Source organism: Protopterus annectens, chromosome 14.part0 (genome assembly GCF_019279795.1).
Source record: "Protopterus annectens isolate FY-2018-M chromosome 14.part0, PAN1.0, whole genome shotgun sequence".
Taxonomy (NCBI): Eukaryota; Metazoa; Chordata; order Ceratodontiformes; family Protopteridae; genus Protopterus; species Protopterus annectens.
In genome coordinates this window covers 861254131-861276715 of record NC_056748.1, presented here as the reverse complement: position 1 = coordinate 861276715, position 22585 = coordinate 861254131, and the positions used below count along the sequence as shown (strand labels likewise).

The 22585-nt window shown below is 42.2% G+C and overlaps 1 protein-coding gene across 1 annotated transcript in view; it reads left to right on the top strand.

The window, feature by feature from the left end:
• The window catches only part of LOC122789302 (broad substrate specificity ATP-binding cassette transporter ABCG2-like), a 707388-nt gene that overhangs the window by 148367 nt on the left and 536436 nt on the right, over nt 1-22585 (top strand). The gene's annotated exons all lie outside the window — the stretch shown is intronic.

Genomic DNA, 22585 nt, shown 5'->3' with positions numbered 1-22585 from the left:
CAGACTGCTTATGAGAAAGCTACAGTGGTACCTAAAGAATTTGTGGTCCCAACACAAGCACAGCCTAGAAACCAAAATTCCAATAATCCCATGCCTGAAGCAAGAGTTCCTATGGTGAGCTCAGGCCTGTCAATCAAACACAGGATTGCCCTTCTGCAACAGTCAACCAAGCCAAACCATCACGACAGATGCCTCAGACCTCGGTTGGGGGGCACACATGCTGGACAAGTGCATACAAGGCTTATGGACTCAAGACTAGCTGCGCCTGCACATAAATCTAAAGGAAATGCTGGCAGTAAAATTGGCAATCCAGTCATTCAGACCATTTCTCCAAGAAGGTCAGTTGATGATAAGGACAGACAACACCACAGTTATGTGGTACATCAACAAACAGGGAGGCACACATTCATATCCTCTATGCCGGCTGGCACTGGACCTATGGGATGTGGCTCTGAGCTACAACATTCAGTTACAAGCAATTTTTGTACCGGGAAAAGAAACATTCTAGCAGACATATTAAGCAGAACTACCACAGATGCCCACGAATGGATGCTGCATCCGGACATCTTCAAAGTCATCACAAGAGAATGGGGATTACCACAAATAGACTTATTTGCATCCCCACTCAATCACCAGCTAAAGAAATTCTGCACAAGGACGTACCACCCACTTGCTTGGAAGGTGGACTCCCTATCTTTCAGTTGGAAAAACCTGACAGCATACGCATTCCCACCACTTCCTTTGATGCACAAGGTGCTTCTGAAGATCAAAGAGGAACGTCCAAGGATCATCCTGATAGCTCCAGACTGGCCAAGACAACATTGGTACCCATTGCTGAGGAGCATGTCTCGGGAACAAATATGGACACTACCCCTGATCCCATTACTGTTAACACAGAACAACTACAACATCCTGCATCCAAACCTGAAAACTCTGCAGCTAACTGCCTGGAACATTACATAAGAGCAATTAACCCAAATTTATCTCAAAAGGGTTAAAGACATAATCCTGGAGGCTCGTAGACCTTCAACAAGAAAGAATTATGCAGCAAAATGGAGAAGATATCTCATTTGGAGTACTGCAAAGGGAAAAGATGTGACACTGGTAAACATAGCCAACATCCTGGTGTACTTGGCAGAGCTCTTCCATACAGGCCTGTCCTATTCTTCCATCAAGATACATGCATCAGCTATTTCAGCAGAATACAGCTTGGATCCTCCTGTCTTCTCTCATCCTCTGCTCAGACAGTTTCTGAGAGGAATTAAAAATGTAAAACCTCCCAGGAAACCACCATTGCCAGCATGGGACTTGAACTTTGTGCTAGAAAAATTGACGCTTCCCCCTTTCGAACCAGCAGCAACAGCAGAATTACAATACTTATCCTGAAGACTGCTTTCCTGCTGGCAATAACTTCAGCAAGAAGGGTCTCTGAACTACAGGCATTAATGGCAGTGCAACCCTTCCTGATCTTCCATCAAGATAGAGTGTCCATGAGAACAAATCCTACATTTATGCCTAAGGTGGTATCCAGAGTGTCTTTAAATCAGGCTATCCACCTACCTACATTCTTCCCAACTCACAGAACAGGGAGAAAGACTCTTGCATACCTTGGATGTACATAGACAATTACGCTACTACCTGGACAGGACCAAGTCCAATAGAAAAACTGACCAGCTTCTGGTAGCATATGCAACAGGAAAGGAAGAAAAACCAATTTCAAAACAGACAATCTCCAAATGGATAGGAAATTGCATTAGATTTTGTTACTCCTACCATGGAAAGAAAACTCCAGAGAACATCAGGCCTCACTCCACAAGGGCTACAGCCACTACCACAGCTTTCTTACGAGGAGTGGCTACCAAGGACATTATAGAGGCTGCTACTTGGACCTCCGTGCATACATTTGCCAAGCATTACAATTTACCTTTATACTCTAGATCCCGAGCAGGTTTTGCCACTGCTGTTTTGCAAGGGATCCTAACTACACCATAATCTCTACTCTTTTCCTCCTCCCCTAGTTTAGCTATGGTATTCTACCCATTTGTAAGGACTGCAGATGCATCCTTGAAGGACATAGTACAGTTTTGTACCTACCATAAATGTAGATGTCCGATAGGAATGCATCTGCAGTCAGGATTACCCACCCACCTTCCCCTCTGAGGTATTTGCCATCCTTCAGCTAGCTTGGGGGGGATCTATTATGGTGTATTTGTTTATATATATATGTACATACATGCTTATTTTATGTGTTTGCTCTCTACTATTTGGAAACATTGGCATTTATCCAAATTTAGCCATCCAAGAGGGCACCTGGCATCTGGGGCAAGAAACACTGAGGAAGATGGCGTCGGCTGATGCCTTTATACCCGAAAAACTGCAGTGATGACATTGGGTGAAGTGCGACACCAGCCGAAGCCGGACCCAGACTTTGGAATCCGGCCGACCGAAGGGCTGCCTGACGACAGGACAACCCATTTGTAAGGACTGCAGATGCATTCCTATCGGACATCTACATTTATGGTAGGTACAAAACTGTACTTTCTGTCTTTTATTGCCCTATTATCAGTTTGTCTCATGGGTGGCCGTGGTGCTGCAAAGATTAGTGTTGCTGCCTCACAGCAAGAGGTCCTCCAGTTCGATTCTTGGCTAGGGTGCCTTCTGTGCATAGTCTGCATGTCCTCCCTGCGGTCGCGTGGGTTTTTTCCTGGCACTCCGGTTTACTCTCACATCCTAAAAACATGCTTCAGGTGGATTGGACACTCTAAATTGGCCCTAGATGTGAGTGTGTATGTATGTGTGTGTGTGTGTGTGTGTGTGTGTGTGTGTGTGTACCCAGCTGGCAACTCGACACTGTAAAACTCCACCGCCAGTCAATTCTGTGGACCGTTGGCAACCCCTAACTGGGAAAAGCTGAAAGCAGAAGATCAGTTTGTCTCCTGGAAACATAACAGAAAAAATAAAAGTAGCCCTCTGCTGCAGCCTGAAAGACAGGATGAAACAAAAGAAAAACTTTTCATTATATTCAGTGTTCTCATATTTACTTGTTTCCATTTACCATTTGTTAATAGTTTAAGCCAATGGTCTTAATTCAGACATGCACCTATGCAAAAGTAAAAGAAAACATATCAACCCAACCTATGTTATGATCTGTGTACTTTTGCACCCCATCCCCCTACCTCAAAAAAAATTGCAACATATTAACTTTAAAATGCTTTTGCCTAGCTTTTCTTTTCACACTGTGATTATTACATTTCTTAATGCCAAAAAAAGAAACAGAAAAAAGACATCTGTTTACTTAGTAACTTTATTACATACAAGAACAACTAAACATACTTAACTGTAAGATATGTTTACATATCTTATAGATACATAAGATACATCCCCAAGTTTAATGTAATATAACTACTGTTAAAGCTTAGTGCCCTGGTGTTTATAACCTCACCTAACGCTCTGCTGTTAGTCATTTGAATATAGGCAGTTTCCCTAAGTGTAAGGATGCTGGTTTTGTAGTGTACGAACCACTGTTTTTGTCATTGCCTTAGTTTTCAAGTCATTTATCCTTTTTACCAATCGGCTGCTTTTTTCAGTATCATATAGTGTCTTGTACTGCTGCTATAAAGTAGTCTTTTTTGCTGTTATTGAACTGGCAATTTATATCTCCTAAAACTCCATATTGTAGAGGCTCACTCTAGAGAGAACTTGTGTCTGGTCCTAGTATTATTCTTCAAGCCTTAAAGTCACTGTAACAGCCTGAAACCTCCTCTACGGAATGCTTATATAAATTGTAGAGTACCTCGGCTTTAGCGGTGTGTATAAATGTACGAGTAATATATATATATATATATATATATATATATATATATATATATATATATATATATATATATATGTAAACATATCGGTCTAGCACTGTATTTATTTAGTAGATATTCTCTTACAGCAGTAATTTGAACTGAGCAATGTTTACCACATTACAAATGTCACACTCTGCTGACTGTACATGTAGCTGGATCTGTGTGCTTTACAAGTTATTACCACTTGCTGATTTAACTGATTAATCCAATATAACATTGTTTTTGTTGTCTGTAACTCCTCTCGCTTGCATTCATCCTATCTCTGCTCTCTTCCTAACCCAGCTCTTCTTTTTGCTCTCTCCCTTTCTAGTTTACACAAGCCACCATCCAACAGATGTTCTTCGTGTTTCACTGTTGCAGTCATCACATTTGGGTTATCTGCTTGCAGTAGCCCTCATTCGGCCTGATTATCAAAGTCTTGGGTCCTGCGTCGGTTGCTGTCTCATCTTCCATGACATCAGGTAGTCAGGGGTATAAGCATGCAGCCGACACCATTACACCAGTCTTTCTTGCCGTGCAGTGTCTGAAGCAGAAGCAGTTCGCAAGTGCCGGTCGGCCAACTCCTGAAATTTTCGTTTTCGAGTTTCAGATTCGAAGTCTTCAACTAAGCTAAGTACCCTGTTGGAGATCCCTTTTCGTGCTCTAAACCGATGTTAGTAAAAGTTAACAATTGTATTTCTTGTGGAAAGCAAATACCTCATAAAGATTTTCATTCATACTGCATTCCTTGCTTAGGCCCAGACCATGACGTACCTCGCTGTCGGTTTTGTGCCTTATTCAATCCTCGTACTATTCATCGTCGGTTTATTTATGCATCTAAATATTTTGGTACTCGGTTCAATTATCCAGAAATGGCTTCGGTAAGCCACCTGACTACTGACATTCTGAAAAAAACCCAAAGGTAAAGACAGAGACAGACCGCATAGGTCCAAAGCTGCCGATGGCACTTCTCCTAAGCTAGTCGCCAGTTCACTGGTACTCAGTGAGGCACTTTCGCAGCCCCTGATACCCACTACGTCTGATTCGCAGGCCTCTACTGAGACCCATTTGGAGTCCGGTATGCCGCGAGATGCTTCTTCGACTGTGGAACCTGTGGATGTCTCTACCTTGTATGCCGCCGGAGTCGCTGTGCAGGCACCGGCTTCTGAGGGTGTATTCAGGCCTACTGACTTGCATATTAAACCAATGCCATTTTCTTTTTCAAGGCCTAAAACTTGATCCAGTCCTAGAAAACCGACGCCCAGACTGCATGGTCAGGCCTGTATGCCTAAAAAGAAAATGATAAGAATGGCTGAAGACCTTATTACTCTAATCAGGGGAAGCCACCCTTCCCCCTCTAAGAGACCTAGGACTGATTTTCCTTCTGATTCTTCTTCTGATCAGGATTCTGAAATTTCTGTTTTCTCTGATGACCAGGATTTGCCCTTATCTACCAATGAGGATTCTGATGCAGAGGACTCCATTCCCTCTGCGTCCCTTCTAGAGGATTTTTCTTTTGGTGAAACCTTGCATACTCTTAGAGAGCATTTCCGCTGGGAAAGCCAGGATTACTCTGACTCCAAAAAGAGGCTTAAGGAATTCTTACTCCTGCCTCAGCACAGGCCTTTAGCTATCCCTCTTGTACTGGACATTGTAGATGATGCTTTCTCGGAAACTAGTCTGGCCCCTGACTCTTTACCTCCTGCTCCCAGAAAACCTGATAGGTATTACAGGGTACCTGACTCTCACAAGTTCCTCTTTAAAAATCCTACTGCGGATCCTGTGACCATTTCACAGGGTCCCAAGGGCATTAAGGCTACTACTGCCAAAAATCCTACCCCCTCTGATAGAGATTCCAGGGCGCTGGATAGATGGGGTAAGAAGGTATACACTTCTGCAACTTTGGCCATTACGGCCTTGAACTGCCAGTTTCATATGTTAAAGTATCAGCTGCATGTTATCGGATTGCTTAAACAGAAAATGATGTTGATTCCTGACTGTGCTAAAAATAAGGATTTACAGGATTTAATGCATTCTGCTGAACAAGTTGGAAAACATACTTTGCAATGTGGTTTTGATTCATTAGAGACATCTTGCAGGGCTGCTGTCACTGGGTCTGTACTTAGAAGGCATGCTTGGCTTAAAGAACAATCTTTGCCAGATCATGTTAAAGCTAAATTACTGGATGCTCCCTTAAACCAAGACCGCCTGTGTGGCAAAAAAAGCAGTAGTAGTAGTACTTAAAAAGGTAGAGGAAAAAGCTAAATATATGCAAATTGTTAAAGATTTCCTGCAAGTACAGCCTCCCAGATTTAGTAGGCATTGGCCCTCTAAGAATTGGTCCTTTCCTGCCTTTTCCAGGCCTTCTCAGTCCAAACCCAGAACCAACAGAACACCCAGGCTTCAGTCTCAAGCTACTCACAGGCCTAAGCAGTGGGGGCCTCCCACTTCCAAAGCAGGGAGTAGTAAACTGTCTCAATGACTTAACTTTAAACTTTTCAAGCCCTGCTCAACTGACTGTTCCTTTAGGGGGAAAGATTGCCCTGCATGCAAAAAATTGGGAACTCGTTACCCAGGACAAATGGGTTCTAAATATAGTTTCCCAAGGATACAGATTCCACTTCCACTCCGTACCAACCCCAAATGGTTGGCCAGACCTACCCCCAAATCAGTGGGCAGAGGCTCAAAAGCAAGTTCTCTCTCTTCTAAGTATCAGGGCTATTCAACCTGTCCCAGAAAAAGTATGGGGGCAAGTTTTCTACTCAAGACATTTCCTGGTGCCTAGAAAAGACAATTCCTGGCGTCTTATCCTGGACCTGTCTATCCTAAACACTTTTTTTGGTAATCCCAAAATTCAAGATGCTAACTCTTCATCAGCTGCTTCCTATGTTAGGCAAAGATGCCTGGTTGGCAACATTCGATTTAAAGGAAGTTTACCTGCACATCCCAATAAGGGAATCTTGCAGAAGATACTTATGCTTCAGAGCAGGCTACATACACTATCAGTTCTCTGCACTGCCTTTTGTGAATACCATGGGCGCAGTAGATAAGCCAAAGTACCTAGCTCCAGTCATTGCATTTTGCAGGCAAAGGAATATTCAAAATATACCCATACCTGGACGATTGTCTAATTCAGGCAGAAAGCCAGGACATTCCATTAAATCATATGGCATTTGTAAAGAAATTGCTAACTTCTCTGGGGTACACCATAAACGAAAATAAATCACATTTTGTACCCTGCCAACAAATTGTATTCCTGGAAGCAAGCTTCAATACAACTTCCCAGATGGCCTACCACATGCCAGAGAAACAAGTTCATTTGACAGCCTACTTCAAACTACTGGCCACAATGACCTAGCTATCTGCAAGGAAAATACTGCATGCCTTGGGGTTCATGACTTCTTGCATTCTACTAATTCCATATGAAAGACTGCATATGAGGAAACTACAATGGTATCTAAAAAGTCTATGGGGTTAACATTTTCAGGATCTAGAATCAATGATTCCTATCATACCTTGTCTACAGATAGAGTTCCTTTGGTGGGCAGAGGCCTGCCACCAAAACAAGGGACTGCCATTCACTCTACCCCCTGCCGCCCAAACCCTAACAACATACGCATCAGATTATGCATGGGAGGTTCACTTAGCAGGGCAGTGCATTCAGGGCAAATGGAATCCAAGTCAAATGCACCTGCATATCAATCAGAAAGAAATGTTAGCTGTACAGAATGCTCTGACAGCCTTCAAGGACCACATTTTTCCAGGACAATTATTGGTAAAGACAGGCAACACCACTGTTATGTGCTACATAAATATGCAGGGGGAACCCACTCATACCCTCTCTGCAGACTAGCCATGGCTCTGTGGAACACAGCCTTGAGCTACCAAGTGCACCTACAGGCTCAGTTCTTGCCAGGAAAGCTAAATACACTGGCAGACGACCTAAGCAGAAATCGCATGGACCCACACGAGTGGAAACTGGAACCAAAGGTATTCAACATGTTGAGAAACAAATAGGGGAGCCCAGAGATAGACCTGTTTGCCTCCCCCTAGAACTATCAATTGGACAAATTCTGCACAAGGACTCCCCACAAATAAGTTTGGAAAGTGGATGCTCTGCCCTTCACCTGGAAAAACCTATCAGTTTATGCCTTTCCCCCCTCTGCCTCTTCTCTCCAAGGTGCTACTAAAGATCAAACAGGACAAACCAAGGACAATACTGATTGCACCAGACTGGCCAAGCCAACACTGGTACCCCCCTCTTGTGCAGTATGTCACTGCTGGCACCATGGCACCTGCCTCAGACCCCTGCCCTGCTGTTCTAGCAGGAGGGTCAGATTCTGCACCCACAGCTTCAAACCCTGAACCTGACAGCCTGGCTAATTACCTGATCTCTCTGTTAACCATCCCTCAGTAAGCAAGTGATGGATGTCATTCTGGAGGCAAGGAGGCCTAGTACTAGAAAATCCTATGCTGAAAAATGGAAGAGATTGTGTTCCTGGAGCCAAACTCAGGGGATGGGCACAGCAGCGCCCAATTTGCCTTATATTCTTCAATACTTAACTGAGATGCTTTAACTTTTCCTCCATCAAAATTCATGCCTCAGCCATTTCAGCTCATTACAGTACAGAACCACCCCTCTTTTCTCATCCACTGCTGAAGCAATTCCTCAGATGGGCCAACCCAGGAGAGCCCCTACTCCAGACTGGGACCTTAACTTTGTATTGGAAAAGCTCACTCTACCTCCCTTTGAGCCAGCTGCAAAGGCAGAGTTGAAATTTCTTTCTTGGAAAACAGCCTTCCTTCTAGTCATCACTTCAGCAAGAAGGGTGTCTGAATTACAGGCCCTCATGACAGTGGAGCCTTTCATCATCTTTCATGCGGGCATGGTGTCCCGCAGGACCAATCCCTCCTTCATGCCCAAGGTGGTATCCACTGTGGCCCTTAATCAGTCTATTAATTTGCCAACCTTCTTTTCTAATCCACAGAACAAAGGGGAGCAAATACTGCACTCCTTGGACATACACAGACAACTTAGATTTAACTTGGACAGGACTAAGCCTCTCAGGAAATCTAAACAGCTGCTGGTTGCATTTGCTACAGAGGCAGAGGGGAAGGCCATTTCAAAGCAAACCATTTCTAAATGGATAGGCCATTGCATTCATTTCTGCTATAAGCACCATGGAAAACCTACCCCACAGGGGATAAGACCACATTCAACCAGGACTGCATCTACTTCTACAGCCTTTCTCAGAGGTGTCCCTACCAGGGACATCCTAGAAGCTGCTACCTGGAGTTTTGTACATACCTTCACCAAGCATTACCACTTGCCAGTTTTTTCTAAATCCAGCGCTGGCTTTGCCACTGCAGTCTTGCAGGGTCTTATAGCTGGTCCTAATGCTATCTAATTACCTCCTCCCATCCTTAGCTTTGGGAATCTACCCAAATGTGATGCAACAGTGAAACATGAATGACATAGTACAGTTGTGTACACTTACCATAAATGTAGATGTTTGAGTATATTCACTGTTGCAGTCCTGGTTACCCTCCCTCCAGCCCCCTGACTTCTATTGACTGTACCTCTATTGTTTACTATGCTTAAAGCTTTTTGGTGTATTTGCTTTTTTGTTGGAGTTGTAACCTTGTATATAATTGCTTCCCATTATGGGGGCACCTGACATCTGGGTCAAGAAAAACTGGTGTAATGTCATCAGCTGCATGCTTCATACCCCTGACTACCTGACGTCATGGAAGATGAGACAGCAACCGACGCAGGACCCAAGACTTTGATAATCAGGCCGACTTAGGGCTGATGACCCAAATGTGAATACACTTGAACATCTACATTTATGGTAAGTGTACACAACTGTACTTTCTATTGCCACCATTTCCCCAAGGCTGCAGGACCTTGCCTTTGACTGCGACCATGTCCCAATGCTCTCAGAGACTTTTATGTAAAATAGTTTAACCAACCAATGTATGTTGAATACTAGTGGTTGTAAAATACTTCCCTGTAAATTATTTAACTTTTACTGGGTTGCACGCTACCAGGATGCCAGCAGTTTACTGTTCGCCTTAATTTAGTTGTCCTTCACTTTTAGCTTCTTGCTTTATTATTCCAAACCCAATTACTAGTTTCCTAAAGCTGTAGCCCTCCTTTTCAACCTACCTCCCTCTAACCTAATCTCCACTTTAAAATACATAAACTAAGCAAATAAGTAAACCTTTCAGTGGTAAGAGTTAAGCACTCTTAGCTTACCTAATCTGGCTTTTACCATCTTGCCATCCAGGTTTGTGCTTGAAGTGGCTGATAGTTTTATTTATTTAGATAACCGTGTGCACACTGAAGACTGGGGCTTACCCACTCTTGTCTGCCCTACCTCCGCTTGGGTTCACGATGCTCCCCTACCCAATTCCCACCCACCCCCATTCTTATTTCCTTTATATTTACCCTAATTAACAACTCCACCAATCTCGCATTCAAACTCCACCCCCACCCTCTCCCATTCACACTTGTTCAAATATACAGCACCCCTATTTCTACATACTTAACTCCATCTCTGTCTCTCTCTCCTTTAATTTCTGGTCAACTTTCCCATCTCACACTATTTTTTCTCCCTCCTTATTCTACACTCCTTACCTCCCAATATCCTATTTCTCCTCTAACCCCTCATTCTCTAGACTACCTTTCAACCCCTCCCAAACATACTGTCACTCTTCTTTTTCTTCTCCTGCATTCTAACACTTCTTACTATGGCTCTTTGACAACAACTGTGCAATCACCTACCCTCCCTATCTCCACAGTGACGTACAAACCACTATCAATTGCTCCATTGCTCCCTTACTATTCTCTACTAGCACAACACATTTCCACAAAATTAAAATCCTTCCAGTTAATACTCATAAAATCAGACTCAAGTACTTTTTCTGTTTCCCCAGCAATCTCAAAATTAAATGTCTTAGTTACCTTACTATGTTTTGGTGACATTCACCCTAATCCTGGACCTCACGTCACTACTTCTACCCACAGTTCTACTGACAGCTCTAACATCTCTCCATATTCTCCTACTCTATTAAAGCTGATGTGCTGTATGCTTTCAAATATTCTTCTGTCAGCTTGCATAACTGTACTGCAGGTAGTAAGTGTACACATAGTTTCTTAGTTCTCATGAATGCCAGCTCCGTAGATAAAATTGTGTAATGCTCCACTGTGCATGCAACTCTTCTTGACCTTGTTCTCAGCAGTAATGCCCATGCATAGAACAGCCCCCCAACTGTGGTAACGTCTGACCACCATGCTGTTATCTTTTTCTCTCCTCTCTTTCTCTCTCAGTACTACCATGCTCTCTCAAACACTACTACATTCAAAACAAGCCTCTTGTTGTTCTTAGATAAATTGGATACATTTGAGTGCCTTTCCACCCACTCACAAAGCTGTTGCATTTACCTTTCTACTTCCATCTAAACAACTGCATAGATAATCTTCCCCTATACCCCGCAAATACAATGGATAATGAAGGAATACATTCCTACATAACCAAATTGCATAACAGAAAAAAGGGCTACTTGCCATATGTATGTATGTAAACTTCTTCCCTTTATCACAATAGTGATCTAAAACACCTTTGCAAAAATATTAAGTACTGTGTTAGAAAATGCAAGTTTATCTATGAATTAAATGTGCAACTTCTGCCAAAAACAACTACAAAATATTTTTGTATCGTTCAGGGATCTCAGACGTAACAGTTCTGCTTGGAGCTAGTATCAAATGGTTCCACTTTTTCTGATTTTGAGTCCATCACCAACACTGACAAATTTAACTCCAACTTCACCCTATCTACCCAGCCATTAGTTCCACCTGTTACCCACTGACAACACCTCACCTTATAATCTCTTTTGATTGAATTTTAACTTCTGTATGCAAGACCAAGAACAACACTTCCATGGTTACAGACAGTGCATTGGGTTGCCTTCAGGTTTCCTCAACCCTGTCTTTTCATGTTTAATACTAGCCTCATCACCATTGTACCATATGCTTTGATGACTGCTGTAGTGCCCCACTTCATAAATGGTTCCCACCATAGACCCAGGTGATTACAGATCCATAGGTGTTGCCTGTAATATAGCAGGTCTCATAAATTTTGATATAGGGAACCTGGAGATGCTCATTGTGTTTCATTGTTGCAGTAATGATAGTATGGGATATCCTTGCTGTGGTAGCCCTTGGCTGATCCAAATACCAGAAACTTCATCCCCTCCTCCTGGGCTGGTAGACACCCTTTGCCTGATAACAGGATGCCTGGGTTATAGGTGTCATCTGCCAATACCGTATTAACAGTTCTTTCTTGCCACTGGAGCCCGAAGCATAGAGTTTGTACAGTATGTATGTGTTGGTCCATGCCAGAGATATTCTAAAGCTAAGTACCCTACTGGGGAATCTTGTATTGTTTTTTTTAGAATGTGTAATTAGATGTTCTCTAAGAGAAATACTTGCCTTGAGTATGGAAAGCAAATTCCACATTGAGAATACAATATTTATTTAATTTAATTAAATTAATTAATTAATTAATTAATTAATTAATTAATTAACTTTATTTATGTATTTGCAGTTTGTTTTACCAGGATGGCCCGTTGGTCCACGAAGAGCCCATTTTCAATGGAGACCTGGGGAGAAAAGCTCCAGTAAATACAAATACTGTTGTTGTGTCGTTCGGCTTTTCGCCACAGCGGAACTCCGGTCCACTAATGATTGGCAGTAGATTTTTACGTGCTGGCTTGCCGGGCCTAACGCACAACCTTCAACGAAGAATCGCCCAACTGTAAATTACAGAATTACAAAATAACAATTACAAAGTTTACAAAAGCACTTAAAGAGACATTAGGAAAAAAATACATGGTAACAGTTGCAATAAATTGGCATTTGATGGAGCAAATGCATGAAAAATCCCATTATAAATAAATTAAGGTAGTATAAAGAATGCAAGTTCCTTCTGGAAATTATGGGCTAAAGGAGGCTATTAGCAGATATGTTTGGTATAGAGAGAATTATAGTTAAGGATGTTATGTAGGATGAGAGCAAGAGCATTCCCATTGTGAGATTAGGTGCGAGTGAAGTAAAGTTTTAAAGGTAGAGACTGTTAGTGGTACGGATAAGAGGTGGGAGAGAATTCCAGTGGTGTGCTAAGTAGAAGGATAGAAGATGTTTGCCTGGAGGGCAGGCAGGTTTATGTAGTTCTATTAGATTTTGGAAGTTAGATCGAAGGCATCTGTTAGGAAGATGCATTTGGAAGGTAAAGGCAAGGGACGGGCAGAGAGAGGGGCTAAAAATAAGTTTGTGTGCATGGATAAGTTGAATATAGGTAAGATAATTGGGCAGTTCAAGCCAGTTCAGCTGGTGCAGGGAGATGCAGTGATGGGTATTGGATCTGTGGCCAGTTGCAAATTTGAAATTTTATAGTAACAGGAAGAGAGTTTTGGTTTGAGGGAGGATTGCAGATTGGTAAAGATCGAGGTACCATACAGGAGGGAAGGGATGAGGTATGTGTTAGCAAGAATGAGTCTGGTGGAGGGAGAAATGAAACGGTTGCGGCAATAAAGCATGCCACATTTCCTGTGAGTTATTTTGATGTTTACATGAAGATGGCTATCAAACTTTAGTTGGTCATTGATGAAGATTCCTAACACTTTAGCAGTGGAGATTGTTTCAAGAGGAGTACTATTTCGACTGGTGATAGAGAGTTTTTGTCTAGGGGGGAAATATCATTAGTTTAGTCTTGGTTGCATTTAGTGCTAGATGGTTATCTAGCATCCATTGTTCTGTAGGGGAGAAGGCGTCTTGGGTTAATTTTGTTAATGAAGAAGTGGAGGTTGCAGAACAGATTATTGTCGAGTTATCTGCAGATTGGATAAAGTTGGCATTAGGGATGGCATGGTAGAAGTTGTTAATGAAATTATTGAATAGAAGGAAGCTATTATGTCTTTTTACCTGGGCCTGAAGCATGATATCCAAAGTTGTCTACACTGTGCTCATTTGTCAAACATAGTGCTGAATGATTAGTTCAATTCTTAGACAAAGAAATGGAGTGTCAGGGTCATTCATGCTGTATGGTGTCTGCTGATTCTGCTGACTGCAACATCTCTCATAAATGAAGTAAGAAGTGTCTGAAGCGTGTCAGTGTAACAGACAGCATTTTGCCATTTACCAGTCCACCTAGACTTGTGATTGTTGGAGAGGAGACACTTTTGCAGTCCTCTCCAGTGACTGAATGTGTGGCTGAAACTTCCTCTAAGACCCTTTTGGGGTATGATATGCCTGTAGCCCCTCCACATCTGTATGGATCAAAGTACTCTGCTTGTTAGTCAGATCTGAGTCTGCTTCGCAGACCTCTGCTTTCAACTCCTGCACTAGGTCTTCAGAGAGAGAGGGTGGAATCCCCCGCATTAGAGAAGAGTTATCAATGGTGTGACAATAGGAGGTACTGCTAGCCATGCCAGGAGAAGTGGGGCAGTGGATGTGTAACATATGCCAGCATAGCTAGCTGGAATTTTGTAAATAATTATATGTCATTTGTATATGAAACTGATTTGTATAGAATCTTGTGCTGGAAATGTATTTGTGAGGTTTGCTTTTGTTAGAATGTATCAACAGCGTACCCTGCAGGAAGGAAAATAAATGCACATATATTATTGTAACTGAATTAAATGTGCAGTAAACTCTCAGTTAACCCGCACCCATGAGGATTGGTAGATGCCGGATAACTGTAGTTTCTGGTTGCTTGAGGGTTACTACTAAAAGTAGGCCTGCCTAATACTGTACCCTATACTATTTGTTTGGTTTGACTTGTTCTCTGGTTGGGGAGAGAGGGAATTTATTCTTATCTTCCTTTTTAAAAGTCTAAAAATGTAAGGTATGTTTCTGTGGGGGAAAAAAACAAGTGCAACACACACAAACTGTTCTGTATTTCTTTGATTTGTTTTTTGCCAGTTGCTTGAGAATACTGGCTGCTTGAGTTCTGGTTAACTGAGGGTTTACTGTATGTGTTTTAGCAGAGGGCTGGAAGAGAAGAAGTTAATCTCAAACTTTAAAATATGTCTGAAATTAAGTTACTTTGTGGGTTAAGCCATAAAGATGTTATCCCACAGTTTTGAATGGGGCCAGAGGTGCAATGTCTGTTCTAGAGAATTTGTTGTAGCTCCAGTAGGAAGAGTGGAAGGGTTTTATGGTTTTATGACTTCCAAGAGCTGCACCACATCTGAGCAATTCTCTTGTGTGTGTATTATTGACATGTAGGTGTTAAAATCCTGGCAGCTTCTATTGTTGGTGATAGCATGGGAAACAAGAGTCAGATGGCCAGATGTGTGTGATGTCATTCTGTAATCCAGAAGTAATAATTAGATATTAGTAGGAGACTGCTCTCAGCATTCTGTATTCTGTCTTGGATTTGACAACAAGGACCACTCGCCCACATTATCTTGCCTTGCTATATTCAGTAAGTAGGAACAGTAATCCTTTATTAGTCAGAAAATATAGTGAGAATTTTTAAGCATTATTTTTTTCTATAACTGTGTGATTCTTTCCAGCTGTATTATTTTCAACATTTCCTGTGGCTGAAACTCTGGTGTTTACTGTAAATAGATATTTAGAATTTTTTTATTTTATTATTTGGTATTAAATATATTTCAACTTTTCATTGTGGCTGGCCCTTTTTAGAAAATGTTTAAGTTTTGAGAGTATTTGCACATATTTATTTAGTGATAACTCTAGCCACTCCTGAAAGCCTGGCTGTTTGGTCAACATTGCATTTTGTATTAATATTAATTTCCCTCAGTATAATTGGATACCCTTTAAAGTGCTGTATAGTAAATGACTGACTGGTAGCAGTGACTCTACCTTATAGTCTGGGCAAAGTCAGCAGAGAGCATAATCTATGCCAGCCTTTCCCAGGTATGTGTGTGAAAATTAAATCTCAGCGTGCGTGTGTCAGCTACTTGGGCAGGGGCACGAAGCACTGGTTTCACAGAGAGAGAGTGGTGGAAGAGTTGTCTTGGGCACTTGGCTGAGGACTTAACTCTGAAGCTTTGCCAGTGGGGAGTCTTACTGGGACCTACGGAGAGACAGAGAGAGAAACCCAGAACCTGGGCTGTGTGTGTTCCCTGGGTCCTCTTAAGGGAAATTGTGCTTGATGCAGAGGGGTCTGCATCTGGAATTACTGAGTGCATCCATTTGTATTCCATGTGAATGTCTCCTTGATTACTGGCCCAGAGTGGGAATGTCACAAGTGGATCAATCACAGGCCATGGCTGCCCACTTTAGGCCTTGTCCCAGTACATCTGATGCCACACACACCCAAACCTAAGGCCGAGATTAAAAAAATACTGCTTCTAGCTTGCTGCAACCCCAGGCCTTCAGGTTTCTAACCCCAACATACCATCCAGCAGGATCAACTCAGAGCAACTGAGAATCCCCTTCAAATTGTGAGATTTAAGTAACACAGTTTGCCTGAACCCCTACCACAGGATCAACTCCTGAGGAAAAAAAGATGACACTTTCCATCTCAAGATTCTACAGACTTCTGTGAAGGCATATGTTGATCAAATTTCATCAGATTCTGAATCTACATATGAACGAGTAGAAAGTCTTGCTTCAGCCTCTCCACCTGAGGATTTCACTTTTGGGGAGACATTCCATGAAATGAGGGAGTATTTCCACTGGGAAACTAAGGACTACTCTGTGTAAGAAGGTTAGAAAATTTTCAAAACTCCCAGAGCATATACATTTGGCTTTCATATGATGTCATTCTTAATTCTTCCTTGCATCCTAACTGCTAACAACCTGCTCCTTGGAAACTAGACTGTTTTTACAGGGTGCTTGCTTCCCGTAATCACCTGTTTAAAAACCTTGTGGCGGATCCTGAGGTTTTGTCTCAGGGTCCCAAGGGAAATAAGGGCAGGATGTCTAGGAATCCCTTGCCAAATGAAAAAGAAGTAGGGGCCCTTGATAGAATTGGCAAAAGAGTATACACTTCTGCCACCCTAGCCTTGAGATCTCTCAGTTGTCAGTTCCATAAGGTTAAGTTGCAGGAAACGTCTGGACCAAACAAAGGAAGAACTGGAGGGGATGGATGACAGAGCTGTGTACAAAAATGTGCTAGATCATTGCAACTCTTGTTTGTAGGTTGGTAAGCATTCTTTGCATTGTAGTTTTGATGCTCTAGAAGCATCAACCAAAGTATGTACCTTCTGGCATGTCTGGTTAACGGAACTGCCCCTACCCAGTGCATGTTACGTCTTAACTCCTGGATGCACCCCTGGACAAGAAGGTTTTGTTTGGATCTAAAGTTGAAGACATTTTAAAAAAATAAATAAAACTGTCAGTAACACTAAATCTATGCAGATTGACTTTTTGCAGGACCAGCCTACTAGATTTGGCAGGAATTACATCAAAGCACTGGTCCTTTCTTTTTTGTCAGCCTAGACAAAGAGGTACAAGGACAGAAGGAGCAAACAACAAAAACAGCATAAAAGATGGCAAGCTGCCCAAGCTAATAGGCCTACTGAGTCCCGTCTTCAGGGGCCCAACAGGGAGCAGCCATGACTCAGCTGGACACGTCCCTGTCCCCATTTCCAAGTCACACCTCAACCCTTCCCTTTCTTGTCCATTTCAATCTATCTTGCCCTGCTTCTTCTAAACTTGGGGGAAGGCTTCCTCTATTCTTCAGAAATGGAAAATTGCTCAATAGAAATGGGTTTTAAGCATAATAAAATCAGGTTACAAAGTACAATTTGCTTTTCACCCAAAACCATCAGTTTTGTGAAACCATCTGTTTCAAAAGGTCAGCCCTCACATAGCAAAAGCAACCAGATGGTATATGTGTTTCAGAACAGGTGGTGAGCAGTATCAGTTCTCTGCTAGGGCCTTTGGCTTGTCTTCTGTGCCCCAAATTTTTACAGTGTCTGTCTCCAGTAATTGGCTTCTGCAGGATAACATCCATTCAGATTTACCCCTGTCTGGACAATTGCTTGATTCCGACAAACTGTATCACTCCATCTTATCTTCATTTTCTCAGAACTGAGGTTCTGTCTCAAATTGAAGAAATCCAGTCTGACCCTATGCAAGTCAGTGTTCTTGGGAGCCTTGTTAGACACAAATCTACAAATGGCCATCTCAGCAAGGGAAGTACTGAGTTTTGCAGTACATGGTTTCTTGTGTTCTGATGATTCCATTCATGAAATTACACATGAGAAAGGTTTGTTGGTACCTCAAGAACGTGGAATGCCAACACAAACATTCTGTAAACCACAAGATTCAGCTCCCTTTTGTCTAAAAAGGAGCTGGAGTGGTGGATTAAAGCCTGCAGTCTAAACAAAGGGATTCCCTTTTAGATACATCCTCAGAGTCAGACTCTAAACGCAGATGCTTCAGACCTGGCATGGGGTGCACATTCAAAAAGCTTAAAGCAACAGGGTAAATGGGACCAAGCCTTCTTAAAAAAACTCACATAAACCAAAAAGAGACGTTGACAGTATTAAAAGGCATGTTGGTATTTAAGGATCTATGGAAACCAGGTGCGCTGCTAATGAAGTCTGACAACACCACAGTGAGGATCATACTGTACCCTCTGTGTCCCTTAACCATGCAGCTGTGGGATACAGCTCAGTCCATGAGGCTACACCTGATGTAGCAGTACCTGCCAGGGGAGCAACCTATTAGCAGACCACCTCAAATGTCAGAGGCAGATTGCCATGAATGGACTTCAGACAGGGACATCTTCCAGAAGACAACAGAAATGGGGTGTGCCAGAAATTGACCTTTTTACCACAAATCTAAGCAAGCAGTTGGAAACATTTTGCACAAGAGACACAGAAAACAAGGTCTGGAGAATAGACTCCTTATCCTTTCAATGGACAGGTCTGTTTCTGTATGTCTTCCTCCCATACCTGTCATCTCTAGGGTATTTCTGAAGATCAGAGAGGATGGGCCAAGGGTGATCTAAACTGCACATTTTTGGCCAAAGCAGGATTGATTTCTTCTGCTCCAAATCTTGAGCAAGTAGGAACCATGGCTGCTAACTCACAAGATGAACCTGTTAACCAAGCACGGGGGGAACCATTATACACCCCAATCTGAGAATTTTGATGTTGACAGCATGTATAATGTAATACTTTCCCCTCAAGGGATTTCTTTTGATAAGTATGTCCTGGATATCTTGTAGGAGGCCGGAAAATCAAGTACTAGGAGATCTTACATATTCAGGTGGAAAAGGTTTACTGTTTGGTGTCATTTGAAAGACAAAATATCACTTGCTGCAAAGCTACCACTGTTGCTGCCCACTTAGCTGAATTATTTAACTTTGGGTTTTCTCATACTTCTATTAAGAGTCATGCTTTGGATATTTTTGCCTGAATCCCTGTGCAGCTTCCTCTTTTACTCTCTCCCTTTTGAAATGTTTTTTGAAGGGCATCATTCACCTTAATGCCTCCCAGGCAAGTACCTTCTCCTTCCTGAGTTTTTTAATTTTGTTTTGGAGAAAGTCACTGTGGCACCTTATGAGCATGCAGACATTGCTGACATCAAATTTCTTCCTGGAAAACTGCCTTTCTGGTGACTATTACTTCAGCTAGGATGGTCTCAGAATTGCACTCCCTAATGTGCACAGAGCCTTTCTCAATCTTTCACTTTGACAGGTTCACTCTCAGGACCAATCCCTCCTTTAAGTTAAAGCTGGTCACTGAAGTATCTTTGACTCTGTATACTTTCTTGCCTTCTGCTGACATTCTCAAAATGGGGAGAGTGTATTCTTCATTACCTAGATGATCCCAGACAGCTCAGATATTACCTTGATATTAGGAAAACAAACCAACTTTTTTGTGGCCTTCGCTAGCAACAAGATAGGAAAGACTATAAGCAAACAATCCAGTGCCAAATGGATTTCTAGCTGTATTTCCTTTTACTACAGACACCATGGTAAACGGCCCTCAGAGCATATCAGGATGCATTCTACCAGAGCTACTGCTGTTACTACAACCTTTTATAGGGGGTCACCACCAAAAAAGTTATGGAAGCGGTTATCTGGTCTTCTGTCCACATCTTTACCAAGCACTACAGTTTACCAGTCTTCTCCTAGACCAAGGCCAGATTTGCCAGATTTGCCACATGTGTCTTGCAGGGCATTCTGGCTTCAGCATAATATGTTTCCAAAGACCCTCTTCCTTGCTTAGGGATTCTTCCCATAGTATTATTAATGTATCAGTGAAATATGATGAGCATAATACAGTTGTGTGTACTTAAACATAAATGTAAATGTTCGAGTGTCTTCACTATTGCAGTATTTTTTCCCACTCTCCTTCCTGTATATTGTCCACAATGGTTGACGTAGGCCTCTTCTCCTGTTTTTTAATCCTCAGGATTCACTCCACTTTCACTAGTTCAGATTTTCAGGCTTACCAGAACAGTGGCCCTTTGCAGACATTTTGAGTGCTTGCGATGATGCTTATACCTAGGTGTCCTAATGTCACCCACACACCATCCATCAGCCCAGGAGGAGGGAATGAAGTCTGAGGTAGGCAGGCTGGCCAAGGGCTACAGCAGCAAAAATATCCCATACTGTCATTACTACACCAGTGAAGACTCTTGAATATCTACATTTGTGGTAAGTAGAAACATGCACATAAACCAAAAAGAGATGCTGACTGTATTAAAAGGCATGTTGGAATTTAAGGATCTGTTGAAACCAGGTGTTCTGCTAGTGAAGACAACACCACAGTGAGGAACACACTGTACTGTCGTCACCTAGCCATGCAGCTGTGGGATGTAGCTCAGTCCTTGAGGTTACACCTGATGGACCAGTACCTGCTTTGGGGAGGGACCACTTAACAGACCACCTCAGCAGGTCAGAGGCAGATCCCCATGAGTGGACTTTAGACAAGAAGGTATTTTGTTTAGTCAAAATTAATTTGGCTTTTAGGGCAGATCCTGGCCACTAAGTCTAAAAAAAAAAAAAAAAAAAAAAACGTCAATAAGGTCACAGAAGCCACAGCTATGTGGTGCTTCTTCAATATTCTTACCATGCCCTGACTAAAGTCCTTCAATCCACTTCCCCTTGGAGGTGTTATTGACCACCTTATGCAACTTAACATTAATCTCATCGTATGTTGTCTGATAGATAGCTAAATGGATCACTGACACGATCCACACAGCAAGGGTCAGGGGTACCTCTTCTGTACAACAATGTCCCCAATAGAGTTCCTCATGTCTTGGGCCCTTCCTTTTTGTCATCTGCTGTTTGTTTATTTTTTTCTTGATGTTAAGGGGGGAGTTGATAGGCTCTGACTCATTAACTACGAAGTTTGTGCCATCATACCTTCCCTTTCAGGCACTGTCATACTTCAACACAGGCTTGATCAGACTAACACCTGGGTTACCCAGCATGGGATAAAGCTTAATGCCTAAAAATGTGGAGTGATTTTGTTTAGTAGGCAAGATTTTTCTCAACTAATGCCATAATAATTACACACACCCTTAAAACTGAGCCATCTGAGGATTGGATACTTTCATGTACAGCAGAGTGTCCTTAGAAAATCCTTCTACCAGGCACAACTATTTTCCACAGGTTTATCTACTAGAAATAAGAAAGTCATCCATTCTTGCACAACCCCCTTTTTCTCAGTTCCATTTTTCCCATTTCCGAACATGGGGTCACCTCAACAATGACAGTCCTCTAGAGCCAAGGTTCATACTACCAGGGCACTACCCCTGCTGTAGTTATTCTTCCATACTACACAATCGCACACACATTCACACCCATGGTCAGTTTAGAGTGGCCGTTCCACCTACTGCATGTCTTTAGAACTTGTGAGGAAGCCTGAGCACGTGGAGGAAACCCACACGAACACGGAGAAGACATGCAGACTCCATGCAGAAGGTACCCCCACTGAGAATTGAATCGGATAACCTCTTGCTGTGAGTCTGTACTTTTCTCATCAGACCCATGACCAAATACACTGTTCCTTTGGCATGTACCTCTATAAGTATCTTGCTACCTGGAAAGGCAACAAAGATTACTAGCCAAAAAAATTGCTGGAGCAAATGCGTTAAGCTGTACTGATTGACTAAAGCATTCTAATTGTACTTTGCTTAGTTCAGGTTTCTTTGCTGTAATCTGTGCCATGGCATCAGTGCATGAAAGACCTTACCCTGCTTGAATTTCCATACCTACATAAAGTTAGGAGCAACATAACACCTGTTCCAAGGAGCTCAGCCTTCATGGACATGTAAATAGAGCCTGCTGTTGTGGTGGAATTCTAACCCAACTTATTACCTGTTTCTGGAATACACTTTCCATTTACATCAAGCAAAGCAACACATTAGTTGCCTTTAAATTAATTTAGATGATTGGTTGGGTAATCATATATTCACTCTTGGGGTATGTAGTATGACTGTCCTTCATCAGGGAGCCTAAATTATTCCTAGTATATTGGGTTTAGGTTTGTAGAGTTCTCAAAGGTATTTCAGACTGCATGCCAAGTATGTACCTGTGAATTTGTGACCTTGTTCTGAGCGCATCACCAGGGAAACTCTATCTCCAAATTACCACTGATATCCAGAGATGACATTCATTGAAGTAGCACTGACTGACAGGCAACAGTCTCCAGGCACTGAGGTTGGAACGAAATGACAGTAAAGCAATGTGCTTTTTCGGTGAACTTGGAAGCCAACACAGAAATAAGATTAGCATTTTTTTAAGAAAAACTGT